Consider the following 14,999-nt stretch of genomic DNA (forward strand, 5'->3'; position numbering starts at 1 on the left):
TAAAATTTTGACAGAATTTTCTATAGAAATAAAATTTTGACAAAATTTTCTATAGCAATAAAAGTTTGACAAAATTTTCGATAGAAATAAAATCCAATGAAGGACTGGGGAATTCTTCCCACTTAAATATGAGCTAAATTATTAGTTTTCGTACCAAAACAAATAGCAACAACCGAAGAAAGCAAATACAGGAATTGCTGGCAACAACTATGATGTGCAGTCTGAATAAGTTTTTACGCTTACATAAAAGTTGAATGTACCACCATAGACCAAGGAAGGTATAGACATCTCAAGTGAATTTACAGCGCTGTAGTTTGTCTGCACACCGTAGATGGCTCTTTCTCGTCTGCAATTGAGTGATTTTTTAATTTGGCTTTAATTTGTTTTCTTTCCTTTGTTCTCTCGTTGAAACACCAAATATTGTGAAAGTTTATAAAATACTGTTCATCCACACCTTTTTTGTAATGCAAATTGACTAATTTATGTGGTTATTTTCGTTTTCCAAAAAGAAATTGAGTCAATTGACTGCGCAATTGAGTGGAATGACTGTGCACTGCAAATAAACAAAACCATGGTGAATTATCAAGGTATGTCTCTATATTTTCTTGGTCTATGGTACCACCTGTAATCATATGTTTTGTTGGGTATAGTAATAAAATTTTGACAAAATTTTCTATAGTAAAACAATTTTGACAAAATTTTCTATAGAAATAAGATTTTGGTAGATTATTTTTGGGGATCGGCTATATATAACTATATACCGATATGGACCAATTTTGGCATGGGTGTTAGCGGCCATATACTAGAGCAATGTACCAAATTTCACCACGTACCAAATTTCAACCGGATCGAATTTTGCTCCTCCAATAGCTCCGGAGATCAAATCTGGAGATCGGTTTATATGGGGGCTATATTTAATTATGGACCGATGTGAACCAATTTGTGCATGGTTGTTAGAGACCATATACTAACACCTCGTACCAAATTTCAACCGGATCGGATGAATTTTGCTCTTCCAAGGGGCTCCGGAGGTCAAATCGGGGAATCGGTTTATATAGGGGCTATATATAATTATGGACCGATGTGAACCAATTTTTGCATAGTTGTTGGAGACCATATACTAACATCACGTACCAAATTTCAACCGGATCGGATGAATTTTGCTCTTCCAAGGGGCTCCGGAGGTCAAATCGGGGGATCGGTTTATATGGGGGCTATATATAATTATGGACCGATGTGAACCAATTTGTGCATGGTTTTTAGAGACCATATACTAACACCATGTACCAAATTTCAGCCGGATCGGATAAAATTTGTTTCTCTTAGAGGCTCCGCAAGGCAAATCTGGGGATCGGTTTATATGGGGGCTATATATAATTATGGACCGATTTGGACCAGTTTTTGCATGGGTATGAGAGACCATATACTAACACCATGTACCAAATTTCAACCGGATCGGTTGCTCCTCCAAGAGGCTCCGCAAACCAAATCTGAGCGTCGGTTTATAAGGCGGCTATACGTAAAAGTGGTCCGATATGGCCCATTTGCAATACCATCCGACCTACATCAATAACAACTACTTGTGCCAAGTTTACACTCGATAGCTTGTTTCGTTCGGAAGTTAGCGTGATTTCAACAGACGAACGGACGGACGGACATGCTCAGATCGACTCAGAATTTCACCACGACCCAGAATATATATACTTTATGGGGTCTTAGAGCAATATTTGGATGTGTTACAAACGGAATGACAAAGTTAATATACCCCCCCCATAATATAGTCGGCCCCGACCGACTTTAGATTTTATTTACTTGTTTTTTAATTGAAATGTCATCAATCACAAAAATGATAATATCTCCAATCAACTTTTTTAATTAGGAATCTTTTGATGATATTTTTTTCTGTGTAAGGTATAATAACTTTGATCTGCCAAAAAATGTGAATATTGATTTTAGACCCCATAAATATATAACTATCGACTCAGAATCACCTCCTGAGTCGATCTAGCCCTTGGTGTCCGTCCTTTCGTCTGTCCATGTGTTTGTTATTCGCAGGATTCCGGTTGCAATTATTAACCGATTTTGATGAAATTTGGTACAGAGTCTTCTTTTGTCGCAAGGACGAATGTTATTGAATTTGAATAAAATTTTGATATAGCTCCCATATATATGTATCGCTCGATTTCGACAAAAGGGGTCATGTTACGCTTATTTACTAACCGATTGTTGAAAAATTTAACACAATGTAGTTTTCGGTGGTATCGGTTCAGTTTTAGTTACAGCTCCCATTTATACATTTTTACGCATACATTGATACTTCTCTTTATAGTAGGTGTAATTTTAGGGTTTCAGCCACGGGTTTGACCCTTGCGAAAAATATATAATGGGGTTTTCGCCATCGGTTTTAGATATACCAAACATTTTTGTAACGTTTCTATACGAATGTCCACTTTTAATTAATTTTTTAATACTATTTTGGATAGCGCGGTCGTAACGCCCATTTCTACCCATATTTCACCAAAAGTGTACAGACGTGAAATTTATTTTGCAATTAATGAGAGGCTATGAATATGTTTTATGCATTTACTTATAAAAAGAAAAGGGTTTTTAATTTTTAGTATCGTTTTTTTTTTTATAAAAAAGCAAAACTGACCTTATTATTTTTCACTGCATAAATCTCTCATTTTGTACAAAATATGTTTTTTTCAAATACGCGTGTCCTAATATAAAACTAATGGAGTTTAAAATTCGAATTTAAAATTGTAGTTAACACGACTTATATACTAAACAAGTGAGTAAAATAGAAAGTCGGTCTGAGTCGACTATAACATACCCTAAACCAACCCTACTGAATTGGGAAACCTAAGCATTTTGCGATATTATTAAAATAAATTCACTTATAGAAAAAGTTACGTTCCAAAATCGTGAACGGACGATAACAAAACGAAACTGAAATGTTCACGAAAAATCAAAAAGGTGTGTTCACGGTTTCGTCCGTCGGTGGTGGAATGTGCTAAGGCGACTGTATGTAGCAGACAATCCAGGTTAACAGATTGTTGTTATCTAGTTCTAGATTAGGTTAAGATTTTCAATATTCTAGATATAAGTTTTTATTCAATGAAGAAATTAGTATTTATCCGAAACTCAAGCAGAAAATAACTTTTTTTGATTTGGGATTTCAAATGAAGCTCACTGCAATTGTTGTCAATGACAATTAAATTGTACACAAGTAAGGAAAGTCTAAAGTCTGGTGTTTTTTTTTACAATTACTCACCCGTATAAGATATTGTATTTAAAGATTTAATTAGTTGATAACTTACCTGAAATGAAAAAAAAAAAACAAAACATTAAAATTAGTTTAAATAATTAATACGGTTTTATATAAAATAACATATGTAAAATTAATAAGGGTACAGTGAAACCTCTCAGAAGTAGACACGGTCTCCTAAATTTTGTCCACATTTGGGAGGTGTCCATTTATGAGAGGTTAATTTTTATACCCTCCACCATAGGATGGGGGGTATATTAACTTTGTCATTCCGTTTGTAACACATCGAAATATTGATCTAAGACCCCATAAAGTATATATATTCTGGGTCATGGTGAAATTCTGAGTCGGTCTGAGCATGTCCGTCTGTCTGTTGAAATCACGCTAACTTCCGAACGAAACAAGCTATCGACTTGAAACTTGGCACAAGTAGTTGTTATTGATGTAGGTCGGATGGTATTGCAAATGGGCCATATCGGTCCACTTTTACGTATAGCCCCCATATAAACGGACCCCCGAATTTGGCTTGCGAGGCCTCTAAAAGAAGCAAATTTCATCCGATCCGGCTGAAATTTGGTACATGCTGTTAGTATATGGTCTCCAACAACCATGCAAAAATTGGTCCACATCGGTCCATAATTATATATAGCCCCCATATACACGGACCCCCAAATTTGGCTTGCGAGGCCTCTAAAAGAAGCAAATTTCATCCGATCCGGCTGAAATTTGGTACATGGTGTTAGTATATGGTCTCTAATGACCATGCAAAAATTGGTCCATATCGGTCCATAATTATATATAGACCCCATATAAACCGATCCCCCGATTTGGCTTGCAGAGCCTCTAAGAGAAACAAATTTCATCCGATCCGGCTGAAATTTGGTACATGATGTTAGTATATGGTCTCTAATAACCATGCAAAAATTGGTCCATATCGGTCCATAATTATATATAGCCCCCATATAAACCGATCACCAGATTTGACCTCTGGAGCCTCTTGGAAGACCAAAATTCATCTGATTCAGTTGAAATTTGGTACGTGATGTTAATATATGGCCTCAAACACCCATGCAAAAATTGGTCGATATCGGGCCATAATTATATATAGGCCCCATATAAAACGATCCCCAGATTTTACCTCCGGAGCATCTTGGAAGAGCAGAATTCTTCCCATTCGGTTGAAATTTGGTACGTGATGTTAGTATATGGTATCCAACAACCATGCAGGAATTGGTTCCTATCAGTCCATAATTATATATAGCTCCCATATAAACCGATCGCCAGATTTGACCTCCGATGCCTTTTGGAGAAGCAAAATTCATCCGATCTGGTTGAAATTTGGTACGTGGTGGTAGTATATAATATATTTAACAACCATGCCAAAAGTGGTCCATATCAGTCCATAATCATTTATAGCCCCCATATAAACCGATCCCGAGATTTGGTTTTGGAGCCACTTGGAGGAGCAAATTTCATCCGAGTGAGTTGAAATTTGTGGATGTCAGTCTTTCGTAGAAGTTTCTACTCAATCCATGGTGGAGGGTACATAAGATTCGGCCTGACCGAACTTACGGCAGTATATACTTGTTATATGTTAACATAGCAAACGTCTCACGACAATTGTCCACTTTTGAGTGACGTCCGTTTTTCGGAGTGCCCAAGATTGAGAAGTTTTACTGTATATTGTTCTTCTATTAATAATTCCAAGTATAGATAAAATAAAGAACAAGTGAATCATACGAATGAGGTTACTTGTAGTACAACCATAATACATGATATAAATGCTCTGATAATGAAGACCAAATACTGAAGCCAACGCATTTTTATTGCAATATATTTCGGATAGAAAAATTTATTATTGCAAATTCAAATAGTTCACCAGTTTCAAATATATCAATTTTTATTGTTTGAAAGAAACAATTGGGAACCACCATGGGTTCAATTATGAATACGGGCAAAATACCAAAATCAAATATCAATTTTTGAATATTTTTGATTTTGCCAAACTTTTCTATAAAACGGCACACCGGTTGGACTCTACTATAAGAGAAGGTTTCTTATGATGTAGATTAAAATAAAATCGAAGTGTAATGATTGATGCAAGAGAAATTCCCGCTTAAGCATCCGCAGCATTGATTTCGCATTAGTTTTTCAAATTTGGTGCTATTTCACTAAATCAGATTTAATTAAAAAAAATAAGAATAACTTCAACAAAAAAAAAAAATTAACTTTTTCGATTTTTATCTCCACATAGAGTTCGGTACACTTTTTAAATATATTTTTGTTTTTGTAAATTTCCATTATTTTATTTGACCTTGCTGTGATTTAGACACGGTAAATTTCGGAAAATTTTAATTTATTGCGAAAACTGCATGAAACAAAGGATTTTTATATATCACATAAAAAGAACCAACTCAAGAGGAGCATGTTTGAATGTACTTTAATAGTAAAAAAAAAACATAGAAAAATTTTCCAAATTCTTTGCTGGGATGTTGACATTTTGACTTTATTTCATTCACATTCACATTTTTCAAAAATAGTTGCCCATATTTTATCAATTAGCAAATTTGTATGAACGCCATGTCGTAGTCGTTATTGCCTACAGTCTTTGAAATTCCCCAATAAGTTGGAGCCTCTGAAACTTTCTCCAAAGATGGCTGCGATGATTTTATATCAAGTTGTCCTTTGAAGTCGGAAGCCTAAACTCATATTTACTGGCAATTACTCTTATTTTGGTGGCAATCACTTTCCTAGTGCCTTTCGATATTAGGAATTAATTTGAGTATATTTCGCATCACAGTTGGCGATTGTTATAGTGTCACTAAAGAGTCTATGGTAGCGATAGTGATAAAATCGATTTTGAAATGTTGGCAGGGAATACACCCTTCAATAAAGTTGGACACTAACCTTGAACTGATAATTATAATTTGTAAAAATACTTTTCACGGAAAAACATGAATTTGAAATAAAATTAAAGATGTGCGTATATTTTTTTACATTTAATGCTAAAATGACAGCTGTTGATACGAAAGACAGTGATAGTCATTTGATTTTTTTCTGTTAGTGATGAGATTGAATGAGATGGCAAAAAATCTGACGGACAAACGTACATTTAAAAAGTATAAAAATTTAAGACCAAAAATACTTTTGAAAGCGATTTAATTTCAAATCGTTTTCTTTTCTAAGCAATGGGAAAAATTAAAACATAACATATGCCTTAAGCAATTGAAATTCCGGGATTTTCCGGGAAATTTTGTGAAAGATTTGGGACACTTTCTGGAAACGAAATTCCGGGACAATCCAGGCGAATACCGGCCAACTGGCAAGCCTAACTGTGCTATAGTTTATATTGGATTCTATTTTGGCGATCCCCCTACATAAAAGATCTTCCAGATTAATTTTAACATTCAAATTGAAATGCCTAAGTTTTTTCGTAGCTTTTTAAAATATTAAAAATTTCCTAGAGCAGGTTCTTGGATTCAAATCCATGGAAGCTATATAAATTTCCGAGCTGCCAAATTTAGTGTAATTTTTATTTAATTTATTTTTATTTAATTTATTTTATTAAAGAATTTAAAACCATAATAAATTATGATATTAAATGAGATAGGTACTAACGACAAAGGTTTTTTTTTTAGAAATTAAAGTAATGTTGTAATTGCAAATTATTATGTTCTCTGAAAATTTACTCACAAATTCTATATTTCAGAACTGATTGGCTTTATTATTCAAACTTTCAATAAAATACATTTTATTTTCAGTTAAATTAATTCAATTTTTCTTTCACTTGGTTTTAAAATAAAAAATTCACCGACTTGATGAAGATCTTTTCTCTTGTGTGACCGGAATACAACTAACCTCAAATTGTTTTATTCTTTATCGATGTGTTGTATTTTTATAAATATTTATACTTATTTTTTATCGCCAATAATAACATGTCGCTAAAAATTGAAGCCATTAAAAATTGTGGCATTGGAATGGAATATATGTATATGAGGATGGATTGTCAGATATTCAACAATGAAGAAACTTCAAATTTAAGTTTTCAAATTTTAAACATCTTAGAGTAGAAATAAAGATACAATAAAAGGATTTCTGTGTATGCTTGGGAAATGGGCGGAAAATGTGATTTATGATCTTGATAGAAATGTGAGAAAAGATACGCCTTTTTTTAAAAATGATTTTAAAATTGCATAAGATTTTTAGGTTTGGCTTCATCACCTCAGAAATCGAAACTCTGAACCATTCTAAAAAATGCTACAAAAATACGTCCAGTCGGAAACATGATATATAGAGAGCACTATTTTTTTATGTTGAGTACGCTGGAAAAAATAAGCATAAAGATTTCGTGTCCATCAAATACAAACGCATAGCATAACATATGCATTTATCTGATATAATCTGATAACGATTATATCATACCCTAAACCATCCCGTACTGAATTAGTAATCCTAAGCATTTTTGGGGATATTATTAAAATAAATTCACTTATAGAAAAAATTACGTTCCAAAATCGTGAACGGACGGTAACAAAACAAAACTGAAACGTTCACGAAAAATCAAAACGTTATGTTCACGGTTTCGTCAAATATTCGTTAGACGTTCTTATGGCAACTTCGTCGATGGTGGATTGTGCTAAGGCGAATTTTAACGCGTATGTATCAGACAATCCGAGTCACGGTAGCGGATTTTTTTTTTATAAATTCGTAACCATTACGTTTTCATTTTATGAACGCTGGTTCTTGTTTTGACAACTCATAGTGTAATTTATTCGTTGTCGGATTGACACAGTTTGCTCTCCGTTTGAAAAGGAATATGATCACTCCAAACATGTTTCAAGAGCACCATTTTACTTTTTCACAGGAAACTTGTAACATTTTTGTCTCAGTAAGGACAAATAAAATAATAGAAATTGAACCGATTAATAAATATGTATATAGGAACTGATTTTTTTCCAAATTCACAGCGTTCGTCCTAATGCTGAAAAAAATAGTCTGTACCAAATTTCATTAAAATCGGTTAATAATTATGACTGGAATCCTGCGTACAACAAATACAGACGGATGGACACCATTCTCCACATCGACTCAGGAGCGGATTCTGATTCGATCGGTATATATTTTATTTAATTTCAAGACAAAAACAAACTTCAATAGAATAAGTGAAGTTTGGAGAGTTTTATAGCATTAAATTAAAGTTGCTATAACCAAAGTCTCCGAATCACTCTGTCTAAAATCAATATTTCTGGAAGAAAATTTTTTTGCAGATCAAAATTATTATACCCTTGGCACTATTTGGTTTAGGGTATAAAAACGAATAAATTGAAAAACACCCCTTCAGTTCTCGGGACTGGTCCCAAACCGGTCGTTTTACTTGTCCTTTATAACCGGTACAGCTACTTTAATCGGTTAGGTGACCGATGAAATTAACATGGGGTTGTCATAGGATGGGTCAATTGACCCCCACATTGATACCAACAAACCAATCCTTTAACCGGTTGTTTTAAACCCATCAATTAACCAGTTCAAATAGACAATTTTTTCCCACCAATTTCACTTTTTATTTTTATCAATGTTTTTTTTTTTTTAATTTTATTTTCTTATTATCTAATTTTTACAATTTGAAAAACTTTTTCGCTCCGGTTTTGGACCTGGGTTTACTGGCACCATAACAGAACGCCTTAACACACTCAGCCACAAACGCCATTGAACACATAGCGTCGAAACGTCAATTAAATTGTCTGTGATACTGGTAGAAAATGAACAAATGTAGGGAAAACATAACTGAAAAAATATATCTAAAAATAGACTGTCCCTGTTATAAAGGGTGATACGGTCAAAATTTGGTCAAGGGAAAACGCGTGTAAATCGGTGAAATCGTTTATTTAAAAAATCAAATTAAATTTCTTTTTCAAGTTAAATTAGTATAAAATTCAGGAAAAATATTCAGTTAGGCTTTCGCTTTTCCAATTCCGAATTGCCGGGCCTCACGCTTGACACTTGCCATCAGATTTTGTACAGCCACCTTGTCCACCTTCTTCGCCGCAGAAAGCCAGTTTGCCTTGAACTGCTGCTCGTCCTTAGCAGTTTTTTTGGTCTTCTTTAGGTTCCGCTTGACAAAAGCCCAGTATTTCTCAATTGGGCGGAGCTCTGGCGTGTTGGGAGGGTTCTTGTCCTTGGGAACCACCTGCACGTTGTTGGCGGCGTACCACTCCATGGCCTTTTTACCGTAATGGCAAGATGCCAAATCCGGCCAAAACAGTGCGGAACAACCGTGTTTCTTCAGGAAAGCCAGCAGACGTTTATTCAAACACTCTTTCACGTAAATTTCTTGGTTGACAGTCCCGGAAGCTATGAAAATGCCGCTTTTCAAGCCACAGGTACAGATGGCTTGCCAAACCAGATATTTCTTTGCGAACTTTGACAGTTTTATGTGCTTGAAAATATCTGCTACCTTTCCCCTTCCTTTTGCCGTATAAAACTCCTGTCCCGGAAGCTGCTTGTAGTCGGCTTTGACGTAGGTTTCGTCGTCCATTACCACGCAGTCAAACTTCGTCAGCATCGTCGTGTACAGCCTCCGGGATCGCGCTTTGGCCGTCGTATTTTGTTTATCATCGCGATTTGGAGTCACTACATTCTTGTAAGTCGATAGTCCGGCTCGTTTTTTGGCTCGATGCACGGTTGTAGACGATACACCCAGCTAATTTGCGGCATCTCGGAGAGAGAGGTTAGGGTTTCGCTTGAAACTACCGGCAACTCTCTTTGTCGTCTCAGCGGCTTCCGGTTTTCGATTTCCCCCCGATCCAGACTTCCTGGCTGTCGACAAACGTTCCCCAAACACTTTAATTACATTTGTAACGGTTGATTTGGCAACTTTTAGCGATTTTGCCAGCTTTGCGTGCGAGTAGGTTAGGTTAGGTTAGGTTATGTGGCAGCCCGATGTATCAGGCTCACTTAGACTATTCAGTCCATTGTGATACCACAGTGGTGAACTTCTCTCTTATCACTGAGTGCTGCCCGATTCCATGTTAAGCTCAATGACAAGGGACCTCCTTTTTATAGCCGAGTCCGAACGGCGTTCCACATTCCAGTGAAACCACTTAGAGAAGCTTTGAAACCCTCAGAAATGTCACCAGCATTACTGAGGTGGGATAATCCACCGCTGAAAAACTTTTTGGTGTTCGGTCGTAGCAGGAATCGAACCCACGACCTTGTGTATGCAAGGCGGGCATGCTAACCATTGCACCACGGTGGCTGCGAGTAGCTCGGATTTTCGCGATGCGCGAGCAAAATTTTGATACGCTGCTCTTCTTGCTTGGACGGCATTTTGACAACTGAAGAGTTAATTCCAAAATCAAAATAGGAGCAACATTCTACACACACACACCTTCAAAATGCGGGGTGTTCAGGTTTTTTAAATGCAAAATTGAAAGAAATACGTCAAGTTTATATTGACCAAATTTTGACCGTATCACCCTTTAGATGCAAAAGAGCCAGAAAGGTGTTAATTAACCCTATGATAGAGACATTTAAACCGGTTAGGGGATGGGTTCATTGTGTTCTAAAAAACTGGCTACCAACCGGCTATACAACCAGTGCCATGTCCAGTATAAAATTCCAACTGCTTGGAAATAAGGGTCAATTGACACAAAAAAAACTGAAGGGATATTTCCATGGAATGGACTGAAATTTTCTATTAATCTACCCTCTAAAATAGTTTGTATTTTATGAATCTTATTTTAATTACTTTATAATTTAAATGTGAACTCCTAAACACAATGTAATACTGTGGTCAGACAACATTGAATAGTGCATTTGGATGTAGGCACATTTGTAATGGTAAAAACATGTAAATGTTTTTTTTTGTCTTGCATATAAATTGTGCATTAATTTTCGCCAACAGATATTCAAATAATAATAATAGATAATTTTAAAAAGATTAAAACGAATCATTTGATATTAAAATTTATAGATCTATCACTAAACAGATGGACTGCACAAAGATTGATGGCTATACTACGGATGGTAAACATACATACTTGTAATTAACCGGTCAGTTTACCTCCTCTACAATTCAAAAAAAAACTTGCAATCTGTTTATTTTAATTATTGTTTATTTGTGGTAGTCATTTAAATAGCTCCAGACAGAGTGATTCGGAGTCTTTGGTAATATCAACTTTAATTTAATGAAATAAAACTCTCCAAATTTCACTTATTCAATTGAAATTTATTTTTGTCTTGTAATTAAATTCGCTATGCTGTCTGACTTAATAATTATCTGGCTTAGACAAAATATTTTATTTAAATTATTTACTTATACATGTAGTCTGGTGTCTTCAAATATAATCAAGTTGTAAAACAACAAATTCCAAAAGAATAGTCAGTGAATTCAAGTTACACTGAAAGCAAACTAAATAGCAGTCAAATAGAAAGATGAATCAGCGGGTAGCAGCTTATAATTTTTCAAATAGGAAATAAATATCAGACATTGAGGCTCAAAAAAATATACACAAACATCTTCAACTTCTTTATATATAAATTAAATTAAAAATCTGCTTGGCATTCCTATCTCAAATTTATTTGCTTCTGTTATGATTCTGACTGCATAACATAATTCATCCTAACTACATATGTATGTATGTATGTGGTGATATGCCTTAGTATGGTGATATGAAACTCACATTTTATTAATTGCAACAACTTAACCATTGCACAAACATGAACTACATCAAGTTCCATTGTTTTTTGCATTTGATTATAAAGTGTCATTGCTATTACATTCTTATAATAAATCAAAACCACAAGAGAAGCAAAGCAAACAAGAAAAAAAGGGGACAACAAACACTTATGCGTAGCAACAATAACAACTATTATGTATACGCATTTATATTAGCGTAATATAACAGTCAATAAGAGGAAAGTGTCATGTGATACTTGAACTCATAGAGCATCGGCTAAAAGAGATACATTTAGAATGAAGAGAGAGAGAGAGAGAGATACTAGTGTTTAATCCCCATATAGTCAAACACACATAACCATATTACATATGGCTTGTTAGATCGGATGAACTGTAAATTGGGAGAAATGAAAGATTGCAATGTTAAGTGAGTTGAGAAGCCTGTTGGATGAGTATTATCTAGATGAGTTGTCTTCTTTTTTTTATTCAAGAGAACTTGTCGCAAGATTACAATATATGAAAACCTAAAGATAAATGTTGCTAGGCCTTTAGAAAAAACAAAAACAAAATTTAGCGGGAAAGAACTGATTTTATATATATATACAAAAAATATAGATAAAAATATTTTTTTATTATTACTTTTTATTGCTTTAAGTTGTTTTGTGACTAACTAACAACGCCTGCATGTATGTGCCTATGTAGGACAGACGATGATAAATTTGAGAGTATATGTATGACTGCAGCCGTTGTTCGCACAACATGATAACACACTTTAGATAATGTTTGCCGTTTTCGTTATTAATTGTGGCAGGGCAGAGATTACAAAAATGATGCAGTATGACATGGTTATTTCAAAAGTGTAATAACTCATAGTTTTATAAAATTTGTATATATGATATAAATATTAAATTTCTTTTCAAATCAAGCTCAGTTGTCCTCTGTAGTAGATAACATCGGTAATCAAAGGGTTAAGTTATACATTTCACACATTCAAACTAGACTTGTATACTACTACATAGATAATATTACATCTCCTATTCATAATACGTAGTTTATGTCTTAGTATAGTTCTTGCTCGTATTTAATCAAAATTAATTGCTTAAATACGGGTAATGCAAATAAAATTTTAGTACAAATTAAAGTGCATAATGAGTAATTTTCCCAGTAATTAAGATGGCTAGACAAATTCCAGCACAAGATTACAGATAGCCCCAGAAAAAGAGTAAATCCATGGTGAAAGGAAAAAAATATTAGACGTGGCGACATCAAAAAAAAAAAAATGAGATGATTTTTTTTACTCCTATTGAAGTAAAAAGTCATCCTAATGCTCTTTTACAAGGTGGCTGATATGTGTGTGGAGTATTATATTTTAATGTTAAAACAATTGCTGAATCTGAACTATTTTGAAACGTAGTAGCTTCGAAATAACTTTTATTCATATGTACATAATTTTCTTTTTTTTTGTTATTATTTAATTTTAGTTATTTAGGCCTAAATTATTTTTGAAATAAAACTCTTTTATTTCATATTTATTTTAGTTTTATTTCAAAAATAATTTAGGCCTAAATAGCTGAAATTAAATAATAACAAAAAATCATACAAGGTTGGCCAAATAAAGAACAAAAAGAATAAGCACATAATTTTCTTTTTAGTTTTTTATGAATACATTCTAATAAAGAACTATTTTTAATATAACCAAATCTCATTCTTTGGGACTCAGCCAGAAGAAAAACAAAAATCAAAAGAAGATTAAAGACCAATAAAGACGACTGAAGGAAGAATATGATGAATCAGGAAGCCGGGAAAAGCCAGCTTCCAGATTCATCAATTTATCAATTGTGACAAACTCATCCGTGGATGAGTTTATCACAATTGAGAGAATAATTAGAAAAGCGTAAAGAGTCATCCGCTGGGTCGAAGGCTTTGATGAAATTTCGCATCACAGACGAGGCAATTGATGGAAATATGGAAAATAGAAATATTCAGGAACCAGCTTTGGAAAATATCCAACGAATATACATTGTCACATTTAAGTATTGGCTCAGCACTTCATTATACCCTAAACCACATAGTATCTGCAAAAAAGTGCCTACCAGAAATATTGATTTAAGACGCCATCAAAAACATACCGATTAACTCAGAATCACCTCCTGGGTCAGTTTAGCCCTTGGCGTCCGTCCGTCTGTTCATGTATTTGTTGTTCGCCGTATTCCGGTCTCTATTATTATCCAATTTTGATGAAATATTAATTGAAGAATGGGGGAATGTATTTACAGATAACATAAAACAAGTATATACGGCCGTAAGTTCGGACAGGCCGAAGCTTAGGTACCCTCCACCATGGATTGCGTAGAAACTTCTTCTAAACACTGCCATCCAGAATCGAAAAATTTACTTGGGTTGCGGTAACACTTGTTGATGGCAAGGTATCTTAAAACCTCCTAACACCGTCTTCTAAATTAGAAGTAAGTCCATACGTGGTATATATTACACTAAAAAAGACCGATTAAATACGTATATAATTCAGTTTGACAAAATTTTTTATAGAAATAAAATTTTAACAAAATTTCCTATAGAAATAAAATTTTGACAAATTTTTTTTATAGAAATAAAATTTTCGTAGATTATTTTTGACTCGAGTGGCAACCATTATTATGAACCGATATGGACCAATTTTTGTGTGATTGGGGATCGGCTATATATAACTATAGACCGATATGGACCAATTTTGGAATGGTTGTTAGCTTCCATATACTAACACCACGTTCCACATTTGAACCGGATCGGATGAATTTTGCTCCTCCAAGAGGCTCCGGAGGTCAAGTCTGGAGAACGGTTTATATGGGGGCTATATATAATTATAGACCGATATGGACCAATTCTGGCACGGTTGTTAGAGACCATATACTAAAACCATGTTCCAAATTTCAACCGGATCGGATGAAATTTGTTTCTCTTTGAGCCTCCGCAACCCAAATCTGGGGATCGGTTTATATGGGGGCTATATATAATTATGGTCCGATGTGAACATACCTGTGCTAATAATTTTGTTCA

General features: G+C 34.4%; 1 protein-coding gene across 5 annotated transcripts in view; it reads right to left on the reverse strand.

Annotated features, from left to right (window-relative positions):
• Positions 1–14,999, reverse strand: part of LOC142231626 (coactosin-like protein) — a 73,922-nt gene that overhangs the window by 34,736 nt on the left and 24,187 nt on the right. Inside the window, exon 1 of one of the 5 annotated variants that reach the window (XM_075302259.1) lies at positions 6,962–7,110. The exons of 3 other annotated variants lie outside the window; for them this stretch is intronic. The gene's annotated coding sequence lies outside the window, so the exon portion shown is untranslated. Of the gene's footprint in view, positions 1–3,274; positions 3,295–6,961; positions 7,111–14,999 lie in introns of those variants that run through there. One more of the 5 variants, XM_075302260.1, reaches the window with a different exon arrangement.

Source organism: Haematobia irritans, chromosome 3, assembly GCF_050003625.1.
Source record: "Haematobia irritans isolate KBUSLIRL chromosome 3, ASM5000362v1, whole genome shotgun sequence".
NCBI classification, from domain to species: Eukaryota; Metazoa; Arthropoda; class Insecta; order Diptera; family Muscidae; genus Haematobia; species Haematobia irritans.